The sequence below is a fragment of the Spermophilus citellus genome (assembly GCF_964194105.1).
Source record: "Spermophilus citellus genome assembly, chromosome: 10".
Lineage (NCBI taxonomy): Eukaryota > Metazoa > Chordata > Mammalia > Rodentia > Sciuridae > Spermophilus > Spermophilus citellus.
The window spans coordinates 49,404,168-49,417,992 of NC_138197.1; positions in this window are offsets into that span (position 1 = coordinate 49,404,168).

Here is a 13,825-nt window from a genome sequence, read left to right on the forward strand (position 1 = left end):
ATCCTATCATAATATTGTTTATCCGTATTCTTCTGTACCTTATTTTTAAATCATAAACAACTTTGAAGAAGCTATAAAACATGCCTCATTGTTCAATAAGGGACAGTCAAACCTTTAGCAGCCCTAGTGTCCTTCTACCACTCAAAGGCTTTCACCTAACTTGTTTTCCAAATGCAGGTACTTTCTATTCTGTAGAAATCTTACCTGAAATCTTTGTGCATTTCACAGGGTTTTCAATAATATACTATATATAAATAAAAACATAAATTAACATATGTCTTGGTAGAAGTAGTTTTAAGAGTTCAAAGATTTTTAATTCATTAATTAGTTAAAAGTGTATTAGAAGAGCTCCACGCAGCGGTGCACACCTATAATCCCAGCGGCTTGGGAAGCTGAGGCAGTAAGATGGCAAGTTCAAAGCAAAAGTCATGTGCTAAGCAACTCAGTGAGACTCTGTCTCTATATAAAATACAAAATAGGGCTGGAGTTGTGGCTCAGTGGTCAAGTGCCCTGGGTTGAATCCACAGTACTCCCCACCAAAAAAAAAAAAAAAAAGTGTATTATAGCCATTTCTTATGTCATTGATGAAAGAAGCCTTTTGTCTATTACCAATCTAGCATGACTTCATGTGCATACTATGAGTTTTTATCTGGCATATTTTAACTGCCTTGAGCAAAAGTGCTTCCATAGCTCTCCCCGAGGGGTATCCCCAGAAGGCAAACTCTCAGCAAGTCACATCTTGGCCAGCCTTGTTTGCTATTGACCTGCTTATCTGACCCGTGCCCTGCACTCCCCACCTGTGAAATGAAGATACTTTTTGCTGATACAGACCTGACAGGTTTGAAATTTAAAACATAAAATAAAGTAAATAACAGACTATTACTGTCTGCCTTCAATTTATGGTTGTCGTGTTTTTGTTCTTTTATTCAACTCACCTCAAATTGGGAAAAAGTTTTTGAGTATGTCAATATAGTGGAATAAATACCATAAGATGGGATAGCACTGTGCTATTCAATAAGACTTTGCTTAAAAAAAAAAAAAACTTGAGCAAAGAAAGCAGAATAAGGGTGTTTTAGTGAGTTCAGCACTGGCATAGGAAATAAAGAACTGTAATCATATCTAATTAGTGTTAAAATAATGTTTCCCTTTGAAATGTTTAATTAGCTCTATTTTATTACATAAACATTCCTGATGTGGAGCACACTGCAGAGCTGGAAGACTCCAGTGAGTTAAATGGTGCAGTGTCCGTGCGCCCCATGTGGGGCAGAACCTGACAAGGGGTGGCTGCTATTAGCAGATGTCTGGACCACTGGTGGATCCACGATGCTTGCTCCAAACAGCAGGCCCTCATTTCAACCTTTGTTGCGTCTACCCAACCTCCCATTGTGCTTTCAATTTAACAGCATCACAAGCAGACAAAGAAATTTCTTACAATTTGCCCTTCAGTTCAGAGACGAATCCTTTTTAAACCTGTCTAACCTCTCATAACGTATTAGTTATTGTTGCCAGCCTGCGTGTGTCCTCTGGCTACTCATTCTGGGAGAAGAAGGGTGTGCCCTTCAGTTTGATAAAGCAACACCGGATTTACTGGCACACTTAGAGGATGCTTGTCTCAGGACTGCAGCAAATTTAATTAACCTTATTAAAAATATGGTTTTCTGGATGATTACATCATAATTTAGGATTACTGTGCTTACTACTGTTTCAAAGTAATATGTGCTTTCTAAAAGAGTTTTCCAGAAAAACCCAGGATGTTGGAACAAGTAAATGAATACTGGCTGAGACGTATCCTAATGATGCTCCTGAGTTACCAACATCATCTTCTCTGGATCCTTGTGACTTTACCTGTGTTCTTACACTTCTCACTGGAACAGTGGTAGAAGAGAACTTGACATTAATTTAAAGCGATTCTAAGACATGAGACAAACACAAAAGTTCTAGTATGGTAATTGAGACCAGACTAATTGCTGCCTGAAATTCTTATCAAAGAGATGAACCTAGTTTCCTAGTTGGTAAAAAGTACAGGGGATTTTATTATTTTCAAAGCACTGGGTGAGACTTTAACAAATAAAATATTGCCTATTCTAATTTAATTCCACTCCCCCCACCACCCTCTTTCTTTCTCTCCCTTCCACACATCTGGATGGACACAGGTTTATTTCCAAAATATCTGTGTGTCCCTAGTCCCTGAGAACCTCAATCACTCTCCAGAAGTAAATTAGGAGCCTGGAAGGGGCATTGCATCCTTCAGCCTAACCAACCTGCAGCACATGCTCAGAATGCACCACCAGCAACTTCAGACACACTCCCGAATGCAGGTAGCTCACAAGAGTCTTCTTCCTCCAGGAAGTTTCCCTAAAATCTAGAAGGGAGCAGTAACCTCTGCTCTACTGAAGGTCATCTCCAAAGGTACCATCTGATCTCAAAAGGACACAGGTGTCCTTTTGCTCAAATATGCTATCAGTCCAATCAGTCCATGGACACACCTGTTAAGCTATTTGTAAACCCTTTAGGGCTGCTTGACATTGAATGATGCTGAGAGGTACAAGGTGTAGAGCCTGTACCTGTCTAGAGTCTATCAGCCAAGGTCTATCAGCCCTGTCTAGAGTCTATTACAGCCTATTAGGCAGTTTTATTCCAAACAAATGGCTTTGGTTTGCAGGAAGAAGAGAACATATTAGTACTGCAAAAATTCACAAAACAAGGGGCCTGGGTTGTGGCTCAGAGGTAGAGCATGACCTACCATGCATGAGGCACGGAGTTTGATCCTCAACACCACATAAAAATAAAGATATTGTGTTCACCTATAACTAAAAAAAAATATATTAAAAAAATCTCACACAAAAAAAGCAAAGTAAAGCACTAATGTACCAGCCTCACTGCTATATGAACCTTCAGCCTCAGAAAGTTAGGCTCCTGCTCTTCCCCTTCAAGAGGATAATGTATAAACACATTAGGTGTCCAACAATCAGGAAATTGTTAACTGAATAACTCATTCCATGAGATGTTTGGGCGGCATTAAAGAACTCATGAAGAGTTTATAACATGAGAAAAATGCTTAGGATTTCACTTTGAGTGAAAAGGGTAGGATAAAAAAGCATACATATTAACATATAAAGAATAAAATATTTGGACAGAAAAAAAACACACATCTAATGCGATAAAGATATATTGTTGCTTCTCTTGTTCTCCTGCCCTGATATTTTACATTTTGATAACTAATTAAAATAATATATTGTTTTCTATTGAAAATTAACTATATGCTTTATTTTGAAAATTTAAAAAATTATTGGATTAAAGTTAATTAATATTACCATCAGGAAGAGTCACAATAAACATTAGATAAACCTGAGAATATTTCCTGCATTATTTTCACTTGACCATCTGATCTTGGTTGAGAACTTAAAAATTGAGTACAAAAGAATGTTTCCCCAAGAACAGGTGTTACTGCGCTCTCAGCATGGCTCAGAAGGGTCTTCTTACAGTGATATAACAAGAACTCCCAATACATATCACTTTCAGAAGTTTCATACAAATAAATTACATGTATGCCAACCTATGTAAGAGGTGAGAATATAGTCAGCCATACCCTACTGCTAGTTGAGGAAATAAAAAAAATATGTTCATGATTTCTAAGACAGGTGAAAATACTTTCATTCAGCTCTTTCTTCACATTCACTCATTGGTTAAAGAGTTCCAAATGTGTTCATCATCAAACTCCCTATGTTGTTGTTGTTTGTTTGTTTGTTTTTTTAACATTACTTCTCTGATATTGCTACCATGACATGAGTTATTTGAAAAACAAACACCTCCCTCCCAAAATGGTTGCAACTATGAAAAAGTTTGGGGTTTAAAAGCACAGAAAGCAAAACTGGCAATTAAAAGTCAATTTCTGCCCAGGTAGTGGCTTACACACACACACACACACACACACACACACACACACACACACAGAAATTCCTTCCAGGTCCATGTCATTTGAACACAATCTAAAAATAAAACATATCTAAAAATTTAAAAACCCAGTAATGTGCATGAATTCAAATCAGTCTTTTTCTCAATACTTAGCTGAGCTATGCTAACAAAACAAGACTTTTCTTGGACATAGAAAGAAAACAGGTGGTTAAACATGGAGCAGTTAGAGGGCAGGCCTGGATATGGGCAGGAGGAGGAGGGAGCTGGAAAGGCCTGGGAATATATGTCTCATCCCCTCACCCTCAGCCCCTGTAGATGATAGCCAAGACTGGCTGGTTGCATAGTATGAAAGCCAACTCTCTTGTCTTGAAATTGTTAAAACTCTGAGATGCCCCTTATATTCTGCAGCTCCCGCTGAGTGGAGAATAAGGTTTCTCTTGAAATCATACCCTGCTTGATTTTTGGCCTTCCCTCACCTGTTTCCTCCAGTTCCTTACTGGTTTCTCCTGGGAGCAAATAGTATGCACACCAGCCCATATCTCAAGTTCTACTTCTGAGGAACTGAAATACTATACACATTAAAAAAAGGACCTACCACCATGTACCTTCCTCCTCCTCTTCAGTTTTTGTCTCTTCCACCCTCCTGGATTCATTGCTTCCTGACATCATTTCTCACTCCTTAAACCTGATCATTATTCCTAATGCTTATTTACTGCATGTATTAAGCTGGTATGATTCTAGCAGAACCTAACCCTTAATAAAATATTATGCAATTAATTTACATATTCATACATTTAATTGCAAGGACAATTATAAATCACATTTTTCTCAGCTACAACATTAATGAGTTCAATGACTGACCTCTGAAAAAAATTGCATGTGTCAATAATAAAAAGAAATATAGGATTCTGAAGGTATGACTATATTCTTCTTAAAGCATTGAAAATGTATCCTTGGGATAGTTAATTGAGAAGTTGAATCTTATGAGAAATTGTCCTTTTGTAAATAAAGTTGTTTTATCACACGGTAAGAAAAGAATGCACAAACCTAAGAGTTCCAAGTTGTACAAGACTTATCTAATTTGTGCTTGCCCATGATAATGATAACTTATTTGTGTTGAACATTCAGTACTCCTTTTTGATTACTCTAATAACATTTAACTTTCCTTCTCATTTCCAATGCTTCAACTTCAGGGTCCTCTTTCCATTTTCATTGCAATCAAGTTTGATTTTAGCATCATGATCTATTTAATCTCCATTTTTATTTCATGAGCATCTGTATGGTACCTTGGTATTTTTATATGTTGTTAAGCATTTTTAAACTTTTTAAAAATGTATAAATATTTGATTAAGTAAATATAAATCCAAAACATTAAAATTCTTCTTTGAACTAAATTAGTGTTTGGAATTGCATACAATTATTACAACATATTAAAAAACAGCACTAAGTTCAAAATGGGTGAAATATATTTGACATTACACTCTGTAGAAATTATAGGCTTAATTAAAGCAATAATTAAACAAGTGCACGGAAACAAATCCAACTCTTAGAGTCACAACTTGCTTCTCGCTTTTTGATGTCAACAGGTGTAACTTAGTAGGCACATTTTTTTCATTTCGTCTTTAAATACTTACTTGTTCACTGGGGCAATATTTAAATGCACACAGATGGGATTTGGTGGGGAGATCACAGATCCAGTTCAAAACAGTTATCCAAGGGGCAATGTACCTTGTGTTGCAACAAATGATTTGCAAATTCATTCTAATACAAAGCTCTAGTAGGCACTGACTTCACATTTTGTAGATGAACAGGTTAGTCAGCTAAGTCACTTCCCTTGAGCCCATCTGTCATAATAAATGAAGTACCAATATTTATTGGATTAAAATACTTATACAACCCAAGAGCAATAAAATAGGGCAATAATACTGCAATATGCATAGGCTGCTAATCCATCAAGCAGTTTGACTCTTATTATTTTATACTTCATTTGTTTCTGTTCTATACAATAATTCTAAATGTTTCAAAAAATAGTATATGCATGTTATTAATGTTTACTAATTCAGAATGCATTACTTTACTTTCGTTCCTTTAAAAAAAAAAAGGAATGTTTTTCAGACTCAGGTTAGAGGTGAACTAGTTATTAAAGTAAAGGCAGTTTCTACCAAGGTCAGTTTTTTCTAGAGAAAAGCCAACATATTTTGAAAACCAAAACGTTTCAAATGATTTTACTAAATTAATTAGCTCGTAGGTCATGCTAATGCACCTATAAAAGGGGGTGAGGTGGTAGAAAAGCCAATATATCATTTCATTGCTTTATACTACAATAGCTAATGCAATAAAATATTTAATAAAACAAATATCCTTGATCTTCTTGGCACTGACAAACCATTAGTACATTTTTTAAATTTCAGAATTTCATTCTGTCCAAGGAAATACTTTACAGAATAAATCAGATGGAATTATTGTTGCTCAAGAGGTCACAGGAGTAATATACTTACCCCAAATAAATATACATTTAGAAAAGTACTGATTTTATAGAAATTTATCAATATCCACATATAATTTCTTGGTGGATCAAATAACATTACTCTTTATGTCATCAAATGCAGCTTTGAGGTGTGCATAACTTAATAAGACTGTTCTAAGCATATTCTAAATGGGTTTTGTCCCTTCAAAGTAGTCGCCTTGGAAACAACCACAAACTAATTCCACTAAATTTTCATTGTCCAAATTAGTTCTGAAAGTGTCATTCAGAAACTGCGACATATTCTTTGCAAAATATTTCAATTTAAAAAATTCCTCTAAAGGTATGTGTGCTTTTGAAGCCATTTGGAACCCATTCCGTGTCTACTGAATTTGGTGAGAACATTTGGCAATATATTTGGATAAGGTTTTGAGATGTTCTTATCAAATAATGATGCACTAAGGCTATTTTCTCACACAGCTTTAAAGTTGCTATGGAATTAAATACAAACCAATGTTTTCCAAATTTCTTTGAACAGTAGACTTTAAGGACCAACATAATGATTTCAAAAAATTACATTTATAGTCAAATGGTATGTTTGGGCATGAACTCTTATTCATGGGTGTATTGTATGCATAGGGATTTGGTAAATCATTGTTTACATTCGTTATATATGGTTTCCAGGCTTCCTGACAATTTTTTATTTATTCACTTATTCATCCATCCATTCATCCATAAATACATACATTTAACCATTCATGCATTTTTTCATCAAACATTTAGTGAGCTATTATAATGTGCCAGGCTAAATGCAAGGGCACAAGATAGACATGGTCTCTTTTGTGTTCTTGATTTTTTTCACATAAATGTCATAAGTTCAATTCTATGTTCCTAAATAGAAAATTGATTAAAATAATTTCAATCTTAAGAAACATGTTTACTTTGTAACAAACTCTTTTCTAAGAGAAAATATTTAATGAATTTACTATTTTGAATTTGCTAGCTTTGTTCTCCCTATTATTGCCAACTAGAGTAACCTATCACTAAAATTCAATGCTCCTCCACACTCATAATGATCTCAGTATTCATTTATTAGGCATAGAAATGACTCAATGACCCAGTATCTCATTAACTGAATTCTTAACCATATATTCTTCTTCAAATATTGGAATATAGCATATGACAAAATAAATTCATGCTATTGGTTTATTTTAAGAAACCAGTTCCATAGAATATTATGGGATCAGTATTATTCTACTCAATTTAGCACTCTACTCATTCAAAACTTATATCCAAGTAATTCACAAGGTGAGTAATTATGCAGAAACATGATGCTAACAGACTGCAAATCTACAGTCCTACATATATGTAATAATGTACTTGGAAAGAAAAATATTTTTCCCCAGTGTTTAAAATAACAAATACTCGTGAAAATATTTTTAACAAGGATATGCCTTTAGGCAAAGATTCCTATCCCTGAGTGTCCAATAATCAAAATTTACATACAAATAAGCATTATATCTGGAAAAGCATAAGCAAAATCTACTATTTACTGTTATACAGGTCACTCTCCCAATCAGCAGATAAAAATTAAACATCTTAGCTTTTAACTTTATATGTCTCTACTTTTTCTAATATAAATATATGGAATGATAAAAATATTAAAGATAAATTGGTTTAGAAAGTGGTCGATAATTCTATACATCAGTGATGAATACTCTGAAAGAGAAATTAGGAAAACTATCCCACTCACAATAGGCTCAAAATAAATAAAATTCTTGGAAATCAATTTAACAAAAGAGGTAAAAGACCTAACTACAATGAAAACTACACAATACTAAAGAAAGAAATTAAAGAAGACCTTAGAAGATGGAAAGATTTCCCATGCTCTTGGATAGGCAAAATTAATATTGTCAATTTACTCAGCAATAGAGAATAAAATCATTTCATTTGCAGGTAAATGGAAGGCATTGGAGAAGATAATGATAAGTGAAATTAGCCAATCCCCCAAAAACAAATGCCAAATGTTTTCTCTGATATAAGGAGGCTGACTCATAGTGGGGTAGGGAGGCTGAACATGGGAGGAATAGGGATTCTAGATAGGGAAGAAGGGTGGGAGGGAAAAGGAGGGGGCAAGGGATTAGCAAGGATGGTGGAATGTGATAGACATCATTATCCAAAGTACATGTATGTTGACATGAACTGGGTGTCAACATGCTTTATATATAAACAGAGATAAGAAAAATTGTGGTATATATGTGTAATAAGAATTGTAATGCATTCCTCTGTCATTTTTTAAAAATCAATAAAAAAATGGCCATACTACCGAAAGTTCTACAGATTCAATGTGATTCTAATTAAAATCCCAGTATCATTCCTTATAGAAATAAAAAAGGCAATCATGAAATTCATTTGGAAAAATAAGAGACCCAGAATAGCCAAAGCAATCTTTATCAAGAAGAGTGAAGCAGGTTGCATCACAACATCAGACCTTAAACTATACTACAAAACTACAGTAACAAAAGTGGCACGGTACTGGCACCAAAATAGGCATGTAGGCCAATGGTACAGAATAGAGGACACAGAGACAAACCCATATAAACCCTACTAGACAAAGGCACCAAAAACATACATTGGAGCAAAGATAGCCTTTTCAACAAATGGTGCTGGGCAAATTGGAAATCCATATGTAGCAAAATAAAACTAAACCACTACCTCTCACCATGCACAAAACTCAAAGTGGATCAAGGACCTAGGAATTAGACCACAGACTCTGTGCCTAATAGAGGAAAAAATAGTCCCAAATCTTTCTCACATTGGTTTAGGCCTCAATTTCCTTAACAAGACTCATAAAGGGCAAGAAATAAAATCAAGGATCAATAAATGGAATGGATTCAAACTAAAAAGCTTCTTCTCAGCAAAAGAAACAATCAATGAGGTGAAGAAAGAACATACATTTTGGGAGCAAATTTTAGACACAAGCATGTCAGACAGAGTACTCATCTCTAGGACATATAAAGAATTCAAATAACTTAACACCAAAAAATCAATCAACCCAATCAATAAATGGGCGAAGGACCTTAACAGACACTTTTCAGAAGATGATATACAATCAATCAACAAATATATGAAAAAATGTTCAATATCTCTAATAATTAGAGAAATGCAAATCAAAACAACTCTAAGATTTCTCCTCACTTCAGTCAGAATGGCAACTATTAAGAATACAAACAACAATAACTGTTGGCAAGAATGTGGGGAAAAAGGCACACTCACACATTGCTGGTGGGACTAAAAATTGGTACAACCAATCTGGAAAGCAGTATAGAGATTCCTTAGAAAACTTGGAATGGAACCACCATTTGACCCAGCTTTTCCACTTTTCAGTCTATACCCAAGGGACATAAAATCAGTATACTATAATAATACAGCCACATCAATGTTTAGGGCAGCTCAATTCACAATACCTGAACAGTGGAACCAACATTGATGTCCTTAAATAGTTGAATGGATAAAGAAACTGTGGTATATATGCACAATGGAATATTACTAAGAAATAAAAGAGAAAAAAAATATGGCATTTTCAGGTAAATGGATGAGCTGGAGAATATCATGCTAAGTGAAGTAAGCCAATTCCCCAAAATCAAAGGCCAAATGTTCTCTCTGATAATTAGATGCTGATCTATAATGGTGGGGGGCCATGGAAAAAGAATGGAGTAACTTTGGGCAAAGGGGAGGAATAGGAGGAGAAGGGGCATGGGGGCAGGAACGATGGTGGAATGAGATGGACATCATTACCCTAGGTACATGTATGACTGCACATATTGTGCGACACTACATTATGTACAACCAGAGAAATGAAAAGTTGTGCTGTAATTGTGTACAATGAACCAAAATGTATTCTTCTGTGATATATACCTAATTAGAATAAATAAATTTAAATTTTAAAAAAGAGGGGGGAAAAAGAAGGTGGTTGATAAGTTTTAGTGATGAAAAATTAAGATATAAAAGTTATTTGAATATAGTTAGACAAATTACATTTTGTATTCCTGAACTTTAAATGCTTACAACATCTATAGTAGGGAAAATCTTAAAAGAAAAAGAATTATCACCATTTATCATGTTTCTTGATGTGATATATGTGGTTGAAGGAGAAGAGCAAAAAGTGCCCTAAATGAGAGGAGAGGGGAGAGACGTCCATGAGCTGTTATGGCACCTGCAATGCAGCCTATAAATAATGGTGGTCTACTAACTATATACAATCAACCAAGTAATGAGATCAATTTTCTGTTGTTAGAAAGATCACTGCACTGACAATATTGAAGATTAATTCAAGAGAGGAGACTGAATGAAGTAAGACTGGCTAAAAGACTACAAGATGAAAAGATGGAAATACCCTGAATTAAAAATTATGGTTACACAGAGAAAGGGAAGACAAGATGGACATAAGGGACACTTGTGAGTAATATGCTTAGATTTTAGCCCTAAAAGTAAAGTGTGTTCTTCTGATATGTCCTTTTCTGTGTATTTTTATTACCAAACCGAACTGACCAAATGTCAAAATCAGCAGAGTAACTTCATATGACAATTTTTAATACAACAATATGTAATGTGTTTAAAAGGAAGTTGTAAAAAATTATCTTTCAGGGGATTATCTCATATGCGTATTCCCCCACTACACAAAAGATAGTGACATACACACACCCCTTCCTCACCTACATAACTTTAAAATTTATAAAATTTCATCATACGCATTACTCAATGATGGCAGCAACCTTTTTGAAATAGGTATCATTATCCCCATGTCACACTAAGTAAACTGAACATGGAGATGTTCTCTGTGTTGGGGGCCAGGACACTGAAGTGGTGGGCTTAACTCCAGATACTTCTACTCAGAGGTGTTGTTAACCATGTACTGAGTTTTACTCCTGCCTGAGAGTGGTGAATTTCTTAGACAATTCCAAAGGGCCTTTTCTAGAGTCTTGAATCTTAGTGCTTACTCACTAGGAATCTCAGCCAAATAATTTGCATTTTTCTGATCCTCAGCTATTATGACAGTAAAATAGCATGATATAAAGTGCCTTCTTCATCGTTCAGCACTCTTAGAAACACCACTGTCTACTAAATATGTGACAACAGCTACTCTGCCAAGAAGAAATATCCATGGACCATGTTTCCCAGATCAGGTTAGAATCATACAAAGGGAAACCTTGAATATACCCACAGGGTATGTTTACTAGAGCAGAGTACAAATACCAAGAGGGTCAGAATCACAGACAGTATGTTTGCTATTAATGAACACAGGCTGTGAGACTAAATAAGAATAGTAGGGTCAAAATCAATTAAGACAGTGTTAAAAAAATTTTAAAAAAAGCCAGGAGTTTGAGAATTTCAAGTGGTTGGATATACACAGTAAAATCACCTGTTGCAAAGAGGGAAAGAGAGGCAAGGGTTTAGAAATTTAACAAAGTTGTTAGAATCCAAGGGAAAGGAAAGTTCATACTTTGTTTTTCAGAATATCAGTCAAGCCATGTAGTATTAGACAAGAGCCTCAAAATATGTATACACACTTTCCTAACAATTTCAAATCTAAGAAGTTTCCTCATATGAGAAAAAAAATCAGGATTCCACAAACAAAGGATACAAAATACAGTTTTGAAGGAAAAAATTAATGGTTTACTTAAAAATCTAATAGCAATCTCTGGTGAGGAAACTGCTGAACAATAATAAAGATGCTTGCTTCCTTTAGGAATTTTGGCAGGACAGAGAAAGGGAAAGAAAAGCATTGGAGACATTAGAAAAAATTGGAAGCTGGGGTTGGTTACCATGATGTTTGACAGAAATTAATAAAAATCTTACTGGAATTAAAGAGCTTTTGACATGTTTTCTCCAGTGTGCTCTTATAAAAGAAAAAAAAAAAAAGAGGTACAACAGACCAGAACCATTTAACAAAGAGATCAGTTACTCCCAAATCTATGGTCACCAAATGTTATCCAAAGGCAAAGGATACTTCTATATTAACAAGCTAGTGTACAGGATTTAGGCACATTTTAGCTAAAAAATCATCATAATTGAACAAACATAATGGCTCCTAAATAAGTTTATAAAATGATTGATAGAGAAGTGTTCAATGATTGAGGATTTGATTATTTGCACCAGATTTCCACCATATGGATACAATAATCTAAATGCCATATATATAACAATACCACAAAATAGCCAAGGAGTTTTAAAATACTCCCGAGTAATGGTAATGAATAAAATATCATCCAGTCTTCTCAAATTGAAAATCACCATAATCTGCATTTCTGAATAGGATAAAACCTTATCTTAGAATCACATCAGGGCAGCACCCAGCAATGTGAATAGTATCTTCTATCCTCATGGAAAACAAACTCTGCTCTGCACTCACTAGTTTTATATAAAAGAACATCTCTGTTTTTGGAGAGAAATCCTTTCCTTCCTCCCCCTTTTTCTCAAGGTTATGGGTTACCTATTTTGTCCTGTGGAATCTTTAACTGTAAAGCTACTGGAAGACCCATTTTCAACAGGTCTCTTTCAGCTTCACAAAGATAAGAAGTCGCTGCCTGGTGGGTCATTCACTTCCGACAGAGAAGGTGACCCAGATGATGGGCACTGGTGCCCTCAGCCATCTTCACTTCAGTGGGATTTGTCTGGCCTTTTTTTTTGGTTTGTTTCCAATGTAGGTAAATGAGCTCTGCAAATATTAACTGGTGTCAGGCATGCTGTGAGCCTCTTTCTAATGAGGCCCTGAGGATGTAAGCTGGAGGAGCTATTTCAGCTGGTCTAAAGGCAATACCTAACAGTCAGACTTTTAATTTCACTTAAGTGCAAACCAGAGAAGGAAAGCTCTGGAAAGCTTTTTTAAATATGAAGAAATAAACTCAAATCATAGAATAATCAAGTTAATGATACAATAGGGCTTTCAAAAATGACCTGAGGCAAATGATAAAAAAAAAAAAAATCCCACACTAGTCACAGGGCATTAGGAAGGTCTGCTATTTGGAAGAGCTCCTTTGCAGACACTTCTGCATTTATCTTAACAAACATAGCCCTTCTGATCCAGGTTCTGGGAGGTGGCCACATCACAGTGATCTTGATGCCAGACTTATTTGGAGCTACTAAATTAAAGAACAGAAAATTAAACTTCAGCAATTTTCTTTATATCAACTCATCACACTCCTGCATCTGGGCCTGCTCCTAAATTTTAATTCTAACTTTTTGATATTTTTTCTGAGCTTTATTCTACAATCTCTGCCTTGTTTATTTGTGCCAGCATTATCTATTTTGGGTTATAAACACCTAGAATTCAAGGATTCAGTCAGTCTAAATAGGCCCAAAGAGTGTGGCCATACAGGCTGGAAATATTAGGTGGGGGGTGGTTGATCAACTGGTATAAATTTACCTATAGACAGGAGGAATGAG